Here is a 13,382-nt window from a genome sequence, read left to right as displayed (position 1 = left end):
TCTATCCATCTGAACTGTTTCTGAAAAGGATGGCATGTTTCATGTATCAGGACTTTAAGAAAGAGGTTGTAAAAACAAGTAAGCTCTGTTCTAGGCCTTCCTTTCTTAAGCCTGTTGTCTGGGCAGATCCCTGTGGGATCCTGTTGCAACTCTGTGGCTCCTTAGATCTTGAAAGATTATAGAAACTGATTTTTTTTTCCCTTTCATCTGATGCTATGCTGATACTTTATTTCAGTGTCCAAGTCCATCCTTCAACAGATTTTAACCACTCAAAGAGTGGTCAAAGTCCAACTCAAAGATTAGTTATTGCTGAAGGTCTTGTAACTTACAATATTAGGTGATTATACTGAAAATGTGTTATAGTAATGAAGGATATGTGTATACAAGAAGCAGAAGAGAATTTTTTAACTTTTAAACTTAGAAAATGGAAGCTTTAGAAAATTTTCTTACAAGTTTTTTGTGCTTACAAATTATGTTATGTGTAAATAATAAATCTGTGTATTAAAATCCTTCTCCAAACTAGAGACGATGAATCAGATTTCATTGCTATTAGCAGGCAACTGGTTTTATGTCATTTTTATCATGTGAATTTTATCAGTATTTTGGGAACTTGAAGATAAATTTGCAGTTAAAAGACAGCAAAACAAAGAAAATAGTCTGTAGGAGAAATGGTTGTTACATTTGTGCAGTATTTACATTTATACTTACATACAACAAGTTAAAGTTCAGCCAATGTTTTCATTAAAATCCATGGGCCGTTGTAAATGTCCTCAAAGTTTAATTTGGCATATAGCTTCTTAGACTTTTGCTACACGTATTTTTGCAAAAACTCTTAAAAATGGGTTATGACAGATATGTCATCGTCTGCTTTCACCATTCTTTGATTCCAGTATTCATTGCTGGCAACACATGGCACTTTTGTGTCTATGACTGTTCTTAAGTCAGCATGAGCATCACTTGAATAATATTTCTTGTGGTAAAAAAAGGTTTAAATGGATTCCAGTTTCATGATTTTCTGTGGCATTTGGAAAACAAAAGATGAAAGGTGATTTAATTTAATAAAGCATTTCTCAAGAATGCTGAAAAGTTCAAAGGTTTAGGCTCAGGTTCAATGCTAAAGGTTTAAAGGTTTAAAAAAATGTGTTGAGAGCTTTATTTTTTTTTTAGCTTAAGAATGTTATGATGCAGTTTATTCTGGTTTAAAATCCTACTTACCTAGAAATTACAAATAGGCTTTCTAAACTGACTGTAGTTATGTGTAAAACATAGGATATATATAAAATGTATGAATTTCTCTGTGCTCTGAGGCCATTTTATTTCCCTAATTAGTTTATACAACAGAGTGATTTAAGCAGCCAAATCTTGCTTCTCTATGGTAAATGGAGACTGAGGTACTGTAGCTAATAAGATAAAAGAAGAGCAATAATACAGGTACAGTGGGATGTGTTAGGAAACATGTGGGTATGCAAAACATGTACAGCGTGCTTGTATCTGTCGAGATTTGTGAGCTCTAGCTTAGCACCAGTCCAGAACTGACCCTTTGGAGAGCATCAGCCCCATTTTCTTGGCACTCCATTTCTGGGAGTGTTTATTAGTGTATCCACAGCTTGTGTTTAGCTGGGCTAATAAATCCTCAAGAATCAGGGTCTCTGTGACTTTCAAGTGACCTTACGTGGAACTAGCTCAAGTCCATCATGGTTTATTAATTCAGGTATTGACTGAGAGAGACTATACTGTGTCATCAGGCCCTGAAGCAGCATAGCTGTTTTGCATATACTGCATTTAAGCTAATAAATTCTGCTAGACCTGAGCTGGCTCTTAATATTGTTGCAGGTGCATATACAACCTGCATAAACAGCTCACAGATTTGCAAATTTGACTTTTTTTGTCCAAGTTACAGGTGCATAACTCATCCCCTTCCTATAGTGGCAAGTACACCCCTCCCTGCCTCGGTTTCTTGTCTTCCTCTGCCTACTGCAGTTCTCTGGAAGAATGAGAACATGGTTGTGCAGCGTGAGGCTCACTGAACAGGTGGTTTCACTAGAAGTTTGTGAGGGAAGGGAGGTCAGGCTCAGAACTAGTATTTGCTTCCTCCTTTGAGGAAGGGATGGGGAGTACATCTCGTGCAACTAACTGTGCTTCTACATTATTTTCAGGATCTGGACAATGCTGCATTCAGCCTGAGAGTCATGTGTTATCATGTTAAGTCAGGGTTTTGATTTTGTTGTGCAGACAGGAAAGGTGGTCTAAAGAATCTGCAGAATGGGTCAGGGCTCTCTTAATTCAGCTGACCTATGTGAGTGTTATGTTTTACGTTTCCAGGTACCCTGTCATGTCAATGAAATTCTTTATCCTAGTGGTATTTAATGTAGACAGATATTTAATCTTTTTTTTTTAACTTGTGAGGAAAGGAAATTTGGTTCGTTCTTTTAACAAAAGAACCCTGTTAGCTATTCTTTCAGTGCTCTTACAAAGTTCTGTTTTGCAGAGAGGATACAAATTATTATCAATTATTCTACTTCTGTAGACTTCTAAAATATGATAGTGGACATGCTTTGCCCATTTAATATATATGCAAGCTTATTGTTGCTCTTGCACTTTAGAGCAAGAAAAATGGGCAGAATTTGTAAGGTTCTGTTCTTACTCTGATTGATCCTCATTTCACATTTGGATACCAAAGAAAATGGATCTCATGCTAAGTGTGCAGGAGTGAGATAGTACAGGTTGGTTGTTGGAACAAATTTGAGTCAAGCCTTTTAACACCTGGAGAAGGTTCATTCAGTTCTGAGTGTGTTTTACATGCAAGTACTATGAGTGTAAATACTTAAATAATCTTTGCTCTGTCAAGCAGGAGGAGCAATCCGTTATCCCCAGCTGGTTACTGCAAGGCTTTATAGATCGATGTCAATCCCTCAAAATGCACTGTGACAGTGAAGGAAATTGTTGTGTATTACTATGTGGTTCTTGCCATTGGCATCACCTGGAATTTCAGAGACAGTGGGAAACTCCCTCAGAACTTAATTAAAAAGCCATGCGGATGTACTGTTTACAAGTCTCTGTCTCCTGCTTTCTGATATAATTTCCAAGTTCACAAAGTGGATTAGGTGACCAAACGGTTTCTAACTCAATTTTTGCTAAGTATGAATTTTAGGTATTTTTTGTTCCTCACTCATCACCAGATAATAAAGAGGGGAAATGAAATACTGTTTTCTTAACACTTGGGTGAGATTAAAGAAGTAAACTCTTCATATCTGTATTGGTGAAGAAGAATTGTCCTTTAAATATCACGAGAAGTGTGCGAATATTATGAAAGAAAATATTTCTCAGGTGACCTTTAATTGTGATAGGATTCAAATCAGTTCATAGGCAAAATTCTCATTGGATAGCTTCTTTATGGGGATATATTACCTTTGTCAGTTTTGGCTATTTTACAGAGAAAAGCATAAGTAACTATTTGTAAAATTTTGCAGTATTTTCAGCCTGTTGTACAATTCGAGACAAGTTAGGCAAGTTAAAACCTTATTCCTAGAGCTGTGACGTGAATGTTGCTAGAAATGAGTTTGAGCTCAGTCGCACTGGTTTCATCACTAACATTTGATTTTTGTGGAATGAAAGGGGGGATATATTTTAAGGACACTGGTTTCAGAGGCTCGGAAGAATATTGCAACTGCACAAGCAGAAAAAGGAAGATGTGCTCTTTAAAGCATTACAACCTTAACAGGCAGTATTTAAAAGTATTTTTGGAATATGTGGAAGTAACAAGAAGTCTAGTTAAAACTTTGTTGGTTCTTAGAATGAAATCCTGAAAGTGCTGGTGAAGAATACATTCTGTAGTGGGATTTTTTTATTACTGAACTAAGACTTGCACACCTGTTCTACAAAACTTGCTTTATAATGTGTCAGTTAACAAAGAAAAGAAACAAGTTTTCTATGACTTTAGGTAATAATTGCAAAGAGAAGCATGTGCAGAAGTGGAACAAACCAAAACTAACTTTTTTCTTATCCTGGTTTACTACTGCTTGAAAAGAGTTTTCTGGTTCCTGACTTTGTTCTGTCACTGAACCAGAAAACAAGTTTTGTTCAGGTAATTTTTCTCCAGTGTTCAGACATCATTCTGCTACAGGATTTCCTAGCTGGACAGAATTGGTATCATCCTTAGAAGTTGCTAGACAGTTATCTATTAATCAGGGTGCGTCTCTGCAGTGAACTGTAGCTGCTGTTTGTCCTAGAGTTCAGTGTGCTGTGGAGGGCGCTTTCGGTACTGAGGCTGTCTCAGTACAGCAGCATATAATGCAGCTTATGCTATTTTACCTGAGAAAAACTGTAAAGTAACCTGTGCTGCATGCCACAGCTACCAGAACTAAAACGCTGTCACTCACTGAGCTATGTGACATTGCTGAATTAATTTCATTGGAGCAGACTGATATTTTAAATGCTGGTTTTGCCTGGGTTATCTAGACTTGATATGGGCAAAGTAGACTGTTTCCTTTCTAGCATTAGTGAGCAACTGGTTTCGTATTGGCTGTGCAGAGCCCGGCAGTTCAAGACCAAAGAAACTTTGATCAAAGCCAACAAACAAGTAAATTTTGTCTGTATGAGAAGCATCTTAAGCAGTCAGTTCCTTCTTCTGAGTGCCTTGGGGCACTCTGTTTCTGCCTGTTAGTGTTCAACAGCAGCAGTGTAATGGATTATTTAACCCTTCCTAGAATAGGAGTTAGGGACAGTTTGTCTGGACGAGCTGAATCTGTTATGAATAGATTTCTGTTGTGACTTTCAAATTCCAGACATTTTCCCGTAAAATTGAGATTCTTTGTTAACACCAGAAAGTAAATTTCCCTGTCATTATGTTCAGGTAAAGGCTAAGCCACAGAAGAAAAGACATTTCAAACAAAAAGAAAACTGCAAATATTAGAATGATCAGCAACAGAAATAACTTTTCGTTTTTCAGGATCAAGTAACATTCTTCTCTTGATAATGTTCCATTGCCTTCAAGGACACTTACTTGATGTAATGTCATTACATTTTAGTACATGAGTACTAAAAACTCATTTAAAGGACTGCAAAGTCTAACCTTTAGTTAACCTGATCTACCTAAGTGAATTTTGGCCAAAATACTAAAGAGATGTCAAAGTTCGGGGTAAAATTTTTCTGCCAATCTGAATTTAACATTGGTAGTGATGCTCTTAGCACATTCTAAGATATACATTACCTGTATTGCCCCAGCCAAAGCCTGAAGAGAAAACACGCACCCCTGCAGCAAAAAAAAATCCCCGGAAACAAACAAACGAAAGCCAAAACAAAGAACCCACCCTGTGTGATTAACCTTTAAAAAGGAGAAATTCCGGTGATTTAAACTGAACTGCTTGCAGGTTCTAGCTTTCTAAAGTTTTTTGCTGGACTTCAAAGCGATAATCACACTGCTCTGTTATAGTTTTGTGGATTAAACAAAGAACTTCTGGCTTACGTGAGCAAACTGTGTTTAAATGTATTCTAGTTGTCTAATACAATTATCGATGTGTGCAGTGTGCAGTAGATTACTGGTGTAGTCATCAGCTCGGAATGGCTCGTTAGGCGTAGAGGAGAGAATGGTCTTCCACGGAATCTGGATAAAAGGGCGCTTAGCCCTGGATGTACCTTAATTATTTTAGGGTGGCGTAGGTTTTTTTTGTTCTCGGGTCTGAACTGTAATCATCATTAATCAGATCAGTGGAATAAAACTGGCTAAACGTAGAGCGCTCTGCGGCTAACTAAATGCAGCCAGCTTTTGTGTTCGGTGTCTGAGTCCATGCCAGCTCCCAGCAGGAGATGGGTTGCCACCTAGCGAGGAAGCCGTAGGTACGCATGTCGTCTTGGAGTTCCACCAACATAGGAAATGACAGAGAGGAAAGAGAAATAGGACCTGGCTGTTTGTTTCTGTTGCTGTGCTATCAACTCTATTGTGCTCATACGTGTGTGTGCATATACCCAGAACTAGCCAGAACTAGTCTGGCTGAAAAATAGCTGTAAGGGGAGAGGAAAAAAAGATTGTTTGCAGTCGGATTGATTCCTTGATCGTGTTTATTGTGCAGTTGTACAAGGAGTTGCACTAGCATGAAGGGGAGACATGGTGCAGGAGGGGAGAATGAGTTGACAGAAGAGGGAACGATTACTACTTTTAATGGGGCTGCTAGTTTTAAGTGTTTGTTTTTTCTTGTAGTGAAAACTGATAATCTGTGTAACTTTGTGAAATTATGACCTTCCAGTCATTTCAATAAAGACAACCACTGTGACCTTACAGGTGAGCATGTTGCCAGTTCAGTGCTCCAGCCAGCGTGTAGCATTCTTTCACCAAATACACACCTTATGTCTAATTGTTTTTCTATTTTTTGTTTTATTTTTTTAAAGAAGTTTCACGGCATGTTCTGAGAGATCTGCTGCTGCACATACCCTTCCACTTCCCTCTGTTAAAGAATTTGTTGTATTGCAAAGTGTTTAAAGTTGTGGTTTGTAGTGTAACAACATGTGGTCTAAGGTAATTGGGAAGGTGTTGGGTTTCAGACTATTACGCGGTGTTGCATAACAGGTGGGAACATGGGATTTAATATAATATGGTTATCAGTAGTAGACCCACTTTCATAATTTGATTGGTCACGGTTGGAGAGTCAATGACTATTTTCAATTTCCTTTCATTAATTATTGAAAACAGAGCAATGTTAGGAGAAAAGGAAAGTGGTTCAGATTTTACAGCAGAGGTTCCAAAATGTCTTCAGCAGCAACTCCGTTTCTGTTTGGAAGTCTAAACTTGTGACAGAGAGAACCCTACTTATTCCTTTTGAAATTAATTTATAGAGTTTATAACACTACTTCTGATTATCATGTCCCTACTTGAGTTTGTGAACCGCTTTTGAAACTGCTACTTTGCAGCAGGGAGAACTACTAACAGTGTTTTGAAATACAGATTGTGCATCAAAAAAAAAACCCCAAAACCAGGAAGTGTTGGTTTCACTTTTCTGTGTTTCCCCTCTTCTTCCTCTGTTCCCCTACCTCTCAGAACCTGCTGTTGAGTATAAACTGAGAGGATGTAGAATGTAGAAAAAACTTAGAGGAGAGATATGGGCTTATCCAATCTTTGTTCCTGCTTGAGAAAGATTAGATTTAGTTTGTTGGTTTTTTTTTTTCTTTGTGGCGGGTGCTTTGTAAAAAGTTGCTAAGAATTATCATTTAATTAAATGAAATTAAGTTATTTGGTTTTAATTATCTGCAATAAGCAGCTGTCACTATTTTTTCAGACATTCTTAAACATTTTTATTAGTTCAAGTTGATTCATTACCCAAAATACACCATCTTATTTATGAAGCATTGCTTATTTGTATGCCAATAAAAATGAGGAAATGAGTAAAAGGAGGGAGGGTTTGCTTTCATGGACACAACCATGCAAATCAACTTACAACGTCTGTCAGATATGTGATTCTGGACAAGTCTGGTGGATGTATCAGAAGTCATGAGAGAAAAGGAAAGAAAAGTGTTTTTTCACACCCAATTTCATGTATTTAAAGCTGATGGAGTATAAACTGGGGAAGGAAAATTGCCTTTTAAGTCTCCCAAGACACCCAGATCCAGCTAAAAAGCCATTAACATGTTTATATTTATGTCCAAACACTGAGAAAGAATAGAGTAGAAAATGGAAGTTTTTCAGAATTTAGTGAGCATCTATAAAGTCTGATCCACAAAATGGACATTTCCATAGATTTCTGCATAGGGGGCTCAGAAATGGATTCTGGTTGTTGAGTATTAGGTGTAACTGTGTTTTGTTTTTCTTCATGTCATTGTTTTGTTTCCAAATGCTACAGTAGCATATAAACAAAAGATACCGACTGGAGATGGATTCTCTCACATTGTCGTTGTAATTGTTGATTACCGTGGTGTTTTTATCAAGGGCCGTTCACAAGCTATATGCATTTGTTTCTTTTTGGTGTGTGTTTTAAGCATGTTTGTTAAGGTAGAGATTGATTATACCAATTGATTATACTGTAAAAGATTTGATGATGATGGAGACACTTTGCAGGGGAAGGTGTGTATTTGGGCTTGTACTTGTGTTTTGCAACATCCTAAGCAGCTCCGAGTGCTGGCTTTCATAGTCTGATTTGCTTTCTCCTTCCATATTCCTTTCCATTCTTCTAAGCCAGCTTCTGTACTTGAGATTGCCCACTGAGCCATTTCACATGCTGAGACTGCGTGACACCGAGCCGGGGGGGGGAATAAATTTTTTTTTACTGAGTTAACACTGAAATGGTTTGGTGTGTGGTGTGACAAGCTCCAGGCTGCTGCACAGTGGAACAGAGGGCAAGAATGTGTGTGGGATGAAGGGAGAAACAGCCAGCAGTTAAATCAGCTTGGCTACCGCAGAGCTTTAGCCACCCCAAAGTGCGTGGGAGGGGAGGCAGGAAAGCTTTTACTACTTGTTGAGGCAAGGAATCATTAACTGGTCAGATGTATCTGTGCTATGAGGAGTCGGTCACATATTCCAGGAAGGTAGGCAGTGCGGTTTTAATTAAGAGAAAGGGGAATACTCTCTCGTGGAAGAAAAAAAATAAAAAAATCTTTGGGGCAGAAACATCACTGTGGTTCTGTAATATGAGAGTTTGATTGCCAATGTCAATACAGAATGTTCCCACCTCCAGCTGCTCGTTCCTGTTGCAGTATGTTGGCTGTACTGAGGGCTTTTATGACTTCCTTGCTATATTATTAGAATAATAAAGCCTAGAAGTAATTTTCACAGAGGAGCAAGAATGAGCAAACAGAGAGGGGATAGGGAAGCTTTTTAAGCTAGTATTGCAATGAAAGTTTGCCTGGTTTTGGAAGTGTGACCTCATGTACAGTATGATTGGTTAAACTTGAGTTTGCTGTTGTGCAGGTTGTGTCGTGTGCTTGTTACATGCTGTCTTGAGGCAGAGGTGTATAGTGGTGTGCTTGGCTTGGAGGTAGTCAACTCCTTTGGAGCTCCTTGAAGCATGGTGTGTAGTGTAGTCTTGGCTACTAGAAAATGGAGCAGACCTGTATTAAATGCAAGTGGCAAGTTTTTGGTGATGGGAGGCTGCAGGGGCAGCTTCTGTAGGAAGAGGCTGGGGGCTGTCCTGTGCTGTACACTGCCGGTTCCAGATGGCTCCAATGGACCAAAGCTGAACCCATCAGCCATGTGTGTGGCGCTTCTGTGAAAATATATTTAAGGAAGGGTAGGAAATGCTAGAGTGTGGCATAGAGAATGTGGAACAAAAAGAGGGAATACCAAGATCAGGGAAGGAGGAGGTTCACCATGGCATAGCAGATATCCCCTGCAGCCTGTTGAGGACCCATGCTGGAGCAGCAGAAAGGTGTGATAAGGAAGGAACAGCAGAGAGGAACCACTGTGTACTGAGCATGACTCCCACCCCCTGCACCACTCAGAGTTGGTGGGTAGAGGAGCCTGGAGTGACGGAGTGAAGCTGAGCCTGGGAAAGGGGGGAAGAAATTTGTTGGTTTAATGTTGTATTGGTTTTGGCTGCGATAGAGTTAATTTTCTTCATAGTAGCTAGTACCATGAGCATACTTTCAAAATATGTTCAGTATGTTTGAGATGTTTTAAAACCTTGGGTATCAGACTTTGAAGGAAATACAGTATTTGCCAGAATTGTCAGATATTAGGTAGTTAAGTCCCATAGAAATGTTAAGTGATGCTCATGTTTTATATTTTCTATCAAAGATTGACATATCTTTCTTTGTGATTATTTAGAGCAGTTATCTTTTCAGGGTTTCCAGCAATTCATTTTCAGTGTCTCTATCCAAACACAAGGCTGCGTTTTCTCTGTATGGTGATTATCGCTAGGAGTTCCCTTTTCCATCTTGGAACTTTTCTATTTGTTACAGAAGTCTGAACTTGCATGCCATTTTAACAACTTCAGTGAGTCTCCCTAAATAATTAGCCATGTATAAAATGGAAACCTGAACGTGTCTCCAGTTGATAAAAAAAACCCTCACAGTTTTGTAAACAGACTGAAATTCTGGACCGCTTATTGGTAAAGGTGGTGTAAAATGACAGCTTTTAAATGCTTTTCAAATTATGATGTAAAGTATCAGACTGTTTGCTAAGCAAGTTAAGTGAAACACCACGTCTTTCTCCCTATTTCTTGTTGTGTAACAATACCTTTCATGCCATTGGCAGAGAAACTTTTAAAGCTTGTGCTTTTAAACCTTGCTGTTCTCTTTATTATCGCTGTTGGCATTAATGTTTAATTTTGAAAGAGTGCTGACAGAGAAAGCTTAAAGAATGGACTGGAAAGTAATTTCTTCAGCCATATCAAGAAGAGAAAAATGAATAGAAGACGTGTTCAAAAAGGATTCAAATATAAAGTACAATAGTCCAGCAATTAAAAAATGATGGTTTGGTTTAGATTCTAAGACTTTGTCTTACCTTAGGGTATGTTCTTTTACCTAAATTTTATTTACTAGTGAAGGAGACTGTTCTAAACATTAGATACATAACCATTAGTAAATGGTACATGTCACCTCTTGCTGCTTAAAGCCAACTTACTCCATTGGCAGATTCTAGAGTTGTCCTGAAGCTCTTTTAGGTGTTTGGAATATGAAAGGCTTATTTTGCTATGGGATGTGTTGGACCTTTATTACTACACAACATGGCTAAAATACTCAGCAGACGTTTAGAAAACTTAGAGGAGGTAGCAAATATTTCATACAATGTTATATTCAGAATGATAAATTACAGACAATATGGTGGCTCACAAGATAATACTGGCATTTTTCTTAGGATATCTTCAGCCACCTGCTTGCAGCCAAACATCTGCTTGGTTTTATGTTGTATTCAGAACTGGAACAGTATCTATAGGCACTTGGGATTTTAATTACCGTTTGAGGAATATGTGGAGATGAAATTTAATTCAGTCCAGTAAAAGCATTTGATAAAGTTTTGAGTAGATGATGATGTCATTTTTTAAGTGAAAACAATGACATATATGTGCCATCTCTGCCTTTTCTCCTCCTTCCCCTTTCCTTTTTACTGGTCTTAAACATGACATATTTTGACATTTGGGTCACAGTCCAAATGGACTTCAGAATCCGTCATCTCTTTTCTGCCCTTTGCCTTTGTTGAATCAATGTGATATGTACTCATCTGTCTCTTTATACCTAGTTTTCTTCTTCCACAATAGGTCTACTGTTAAACAAGTTCCTGCTGTTTTTAAAATAGGACTTTGTTCTGCTTTTAGCCCCGAGACCCCTTAGTCATACAAAACCTTGTTCTTTGACTTCTGTTCATTTGTTTTCCTGTTTGGAGATTTTATTTTCCGCTTCTGTTTCTCCTTCCTCTGGTACTGATGCTCAGTCTGTGAGCAATTATTTCATCCATGCAATATTACACAAAGGAACAAGGTAAATGGCAGCATATATTTTCTCCCTCACAGTTCTACTTCCCTTCAAAATATAAATAAAGCCCACAAGAAATTAAGAGAGTAAGCAGCCAAAATAAACTATTTTGAACACAATTTCTATGTGTAAATAAAGCAGAACTTTTTTGTAGTTGCCTATTGGATTTTCACTTTGCTTTCCATCTAAAATAGGTATCAGATACTATGGTGAAGTGTGGTAGCATTAAAGTCATTATACAGTAAGAGACAAAATAAAAACATCATATTTTCTGGAGATCATAGTCATTCACAGAATCACATAGTCTTCTATTCTCTTTTGCTATCCATCAGTATGCTTACCTGTGGTGCTATTTAGGAAAGACTGGATGTGTACTTCAGTGAAAGACAAGGAGAGCCTCACTGCCTAGAAAAGAGGTGTTAATCATCTAGGGTGAAATCAATGCCTAAACATGATGGAAGGGAAAGTTACAATATGGTTTTAGTAGTTACTTTGCATGAAGGTGATGTAAAAACCGATATGAGAGTATTTTCAATAGTGAAAGACATACTGGTGTTTTCTTACTTGACAGAATTTCATCTCTGTATAAAGGAAAAATTTTACATTAATTTCTTTATCTAAAATTCTTCTGCATCAGTGAAAGACAGTTATTTGCTTCTTTTTGCTGCTCTGTTTGCACTTCCTAAGATGACATTACATAATGGTTTCTAAGGGGTTGCTCTACTCATTTTGCTTTTAGATTATATTTGCAAGGATGTGAGGGAGGAAGCGCATAATGCAAGTGTAATATGACAGTTCTATTAAGAAAATTTGCACTTTGTGAATCTGAAAATTTTTCTTGGATTAAAATTTAATCATTTCCAAATTCTGAGCATTTCTTCTGAATTTATAGATGACTAAAAGATCACAAGTCTAGCATAAATCTGACTAACCTGTTAAATGCTTCACGTGAAAGAATGTTCATCTCGCTGCTTGTATTTTTGAATGTTGTTGATTCATGTTAGAAATGTAATAGGGCACATATGAAAATAGTGCATTTTAAATTTCTTTCTAGTGTAGCACAGCAATATGGTAAGCATTCTCAAACCGAGAAAGTGTATTTGTATTTTCCCATAAATACATATATAGGTCATTCTTGAACAATGAACAATTGTATGGAAAGAGAATAGAAAAGTAAAATGTCTACTTCAGAATACAGACTGGTATTTTCCTCTCTTCTCAAATTATCATCAAGACTATTCATTCAGGACTTTGGTATTTTTCTAGAATACTAGTGGTAAGTTTAAAAAAAAAAACCACCCACATTTAAGGATGATTAATTAACAAAAATACCAAATAGTTTCAACAAAGAAGAAAGAAAATTAATTCAATGTGGTTTCCTTTTTTGCATTTCCGTACTAGCAGAAGGATTGATTTGTGATCAGAAAAAGTAAGTGTGTTGTTTGGTAAAAATAAAAACCTCTCAAGCTTTGAGAGATGTCACAGGGGTTTCTGCTCTTTCTTTATTCACAACTCTTTCTGCTTTTCTCCCTCTTCTCTAGAACAGAGGTGCAAGCTAATACAGGCTGGTTAAAATTTATGCCAGTGTTATTTCATATACTGTGATTTATTTATTTCTTTTTTAAAAAAATCACTATTAAAGAACTGCAAGAAATTTAAACATAAGAAAAAAACTTATTTACTTATGAGTGTGATCAGATACCAGTACAGATTTCCTACACAGGTTGTAGAGTCTCCATTCTTGGACATGTTCAAAATCCAACTGGATGTGGTCCTGAGCAACCTGCTGTAGTTGACCTTGCTTTGAGCAGAGGGATCGGACTAGAGACCTCCAGGTTTTAATAGTTCTGTAGTGTGGTGAAAGAGCCTGTCTTCTGTATTTGGATATATATTTCGCAGTGATGTTGGATATTTAGGATGAAAATCTTGGTGTAGTCTGCATATGTGCATTAAAGGAATGTATGACTGTACAGTCCTTCAGATTATGA

General features: G+C 37.5%; 1 protein-coding gene across 22 annotated transcripts in view; it reads left to right on the top strand.

Moving 5' to 3' along the window:
• Nucleotides 1–13,382, top strand: part of CASK (calcium/calmodulin dependent serine protein kinase) — a 245,745-nt gene that overhangs the window by 93,762 nt on the left and 138,601 nt on the right. The window lies entirely within an intron of this gene.

This window comes from Harpia harpyja, chromosome 8, assembly GCF_026419915.1.
Source record: "Harpia harpyja isolate bHarHar1 chromosome 8, bHarHar1 primary haplotype, whole genome shotgun sequence".
NCBI classification, from domain to species: Eukaryota; Metazoa; Chordata; class Aves; order Accipitriformes; family Accipitridae; genus Harpia; species Harpia harpyja.
This window is presented reverse-complemented; position numbering and strand designations above follow the sequence as displayed.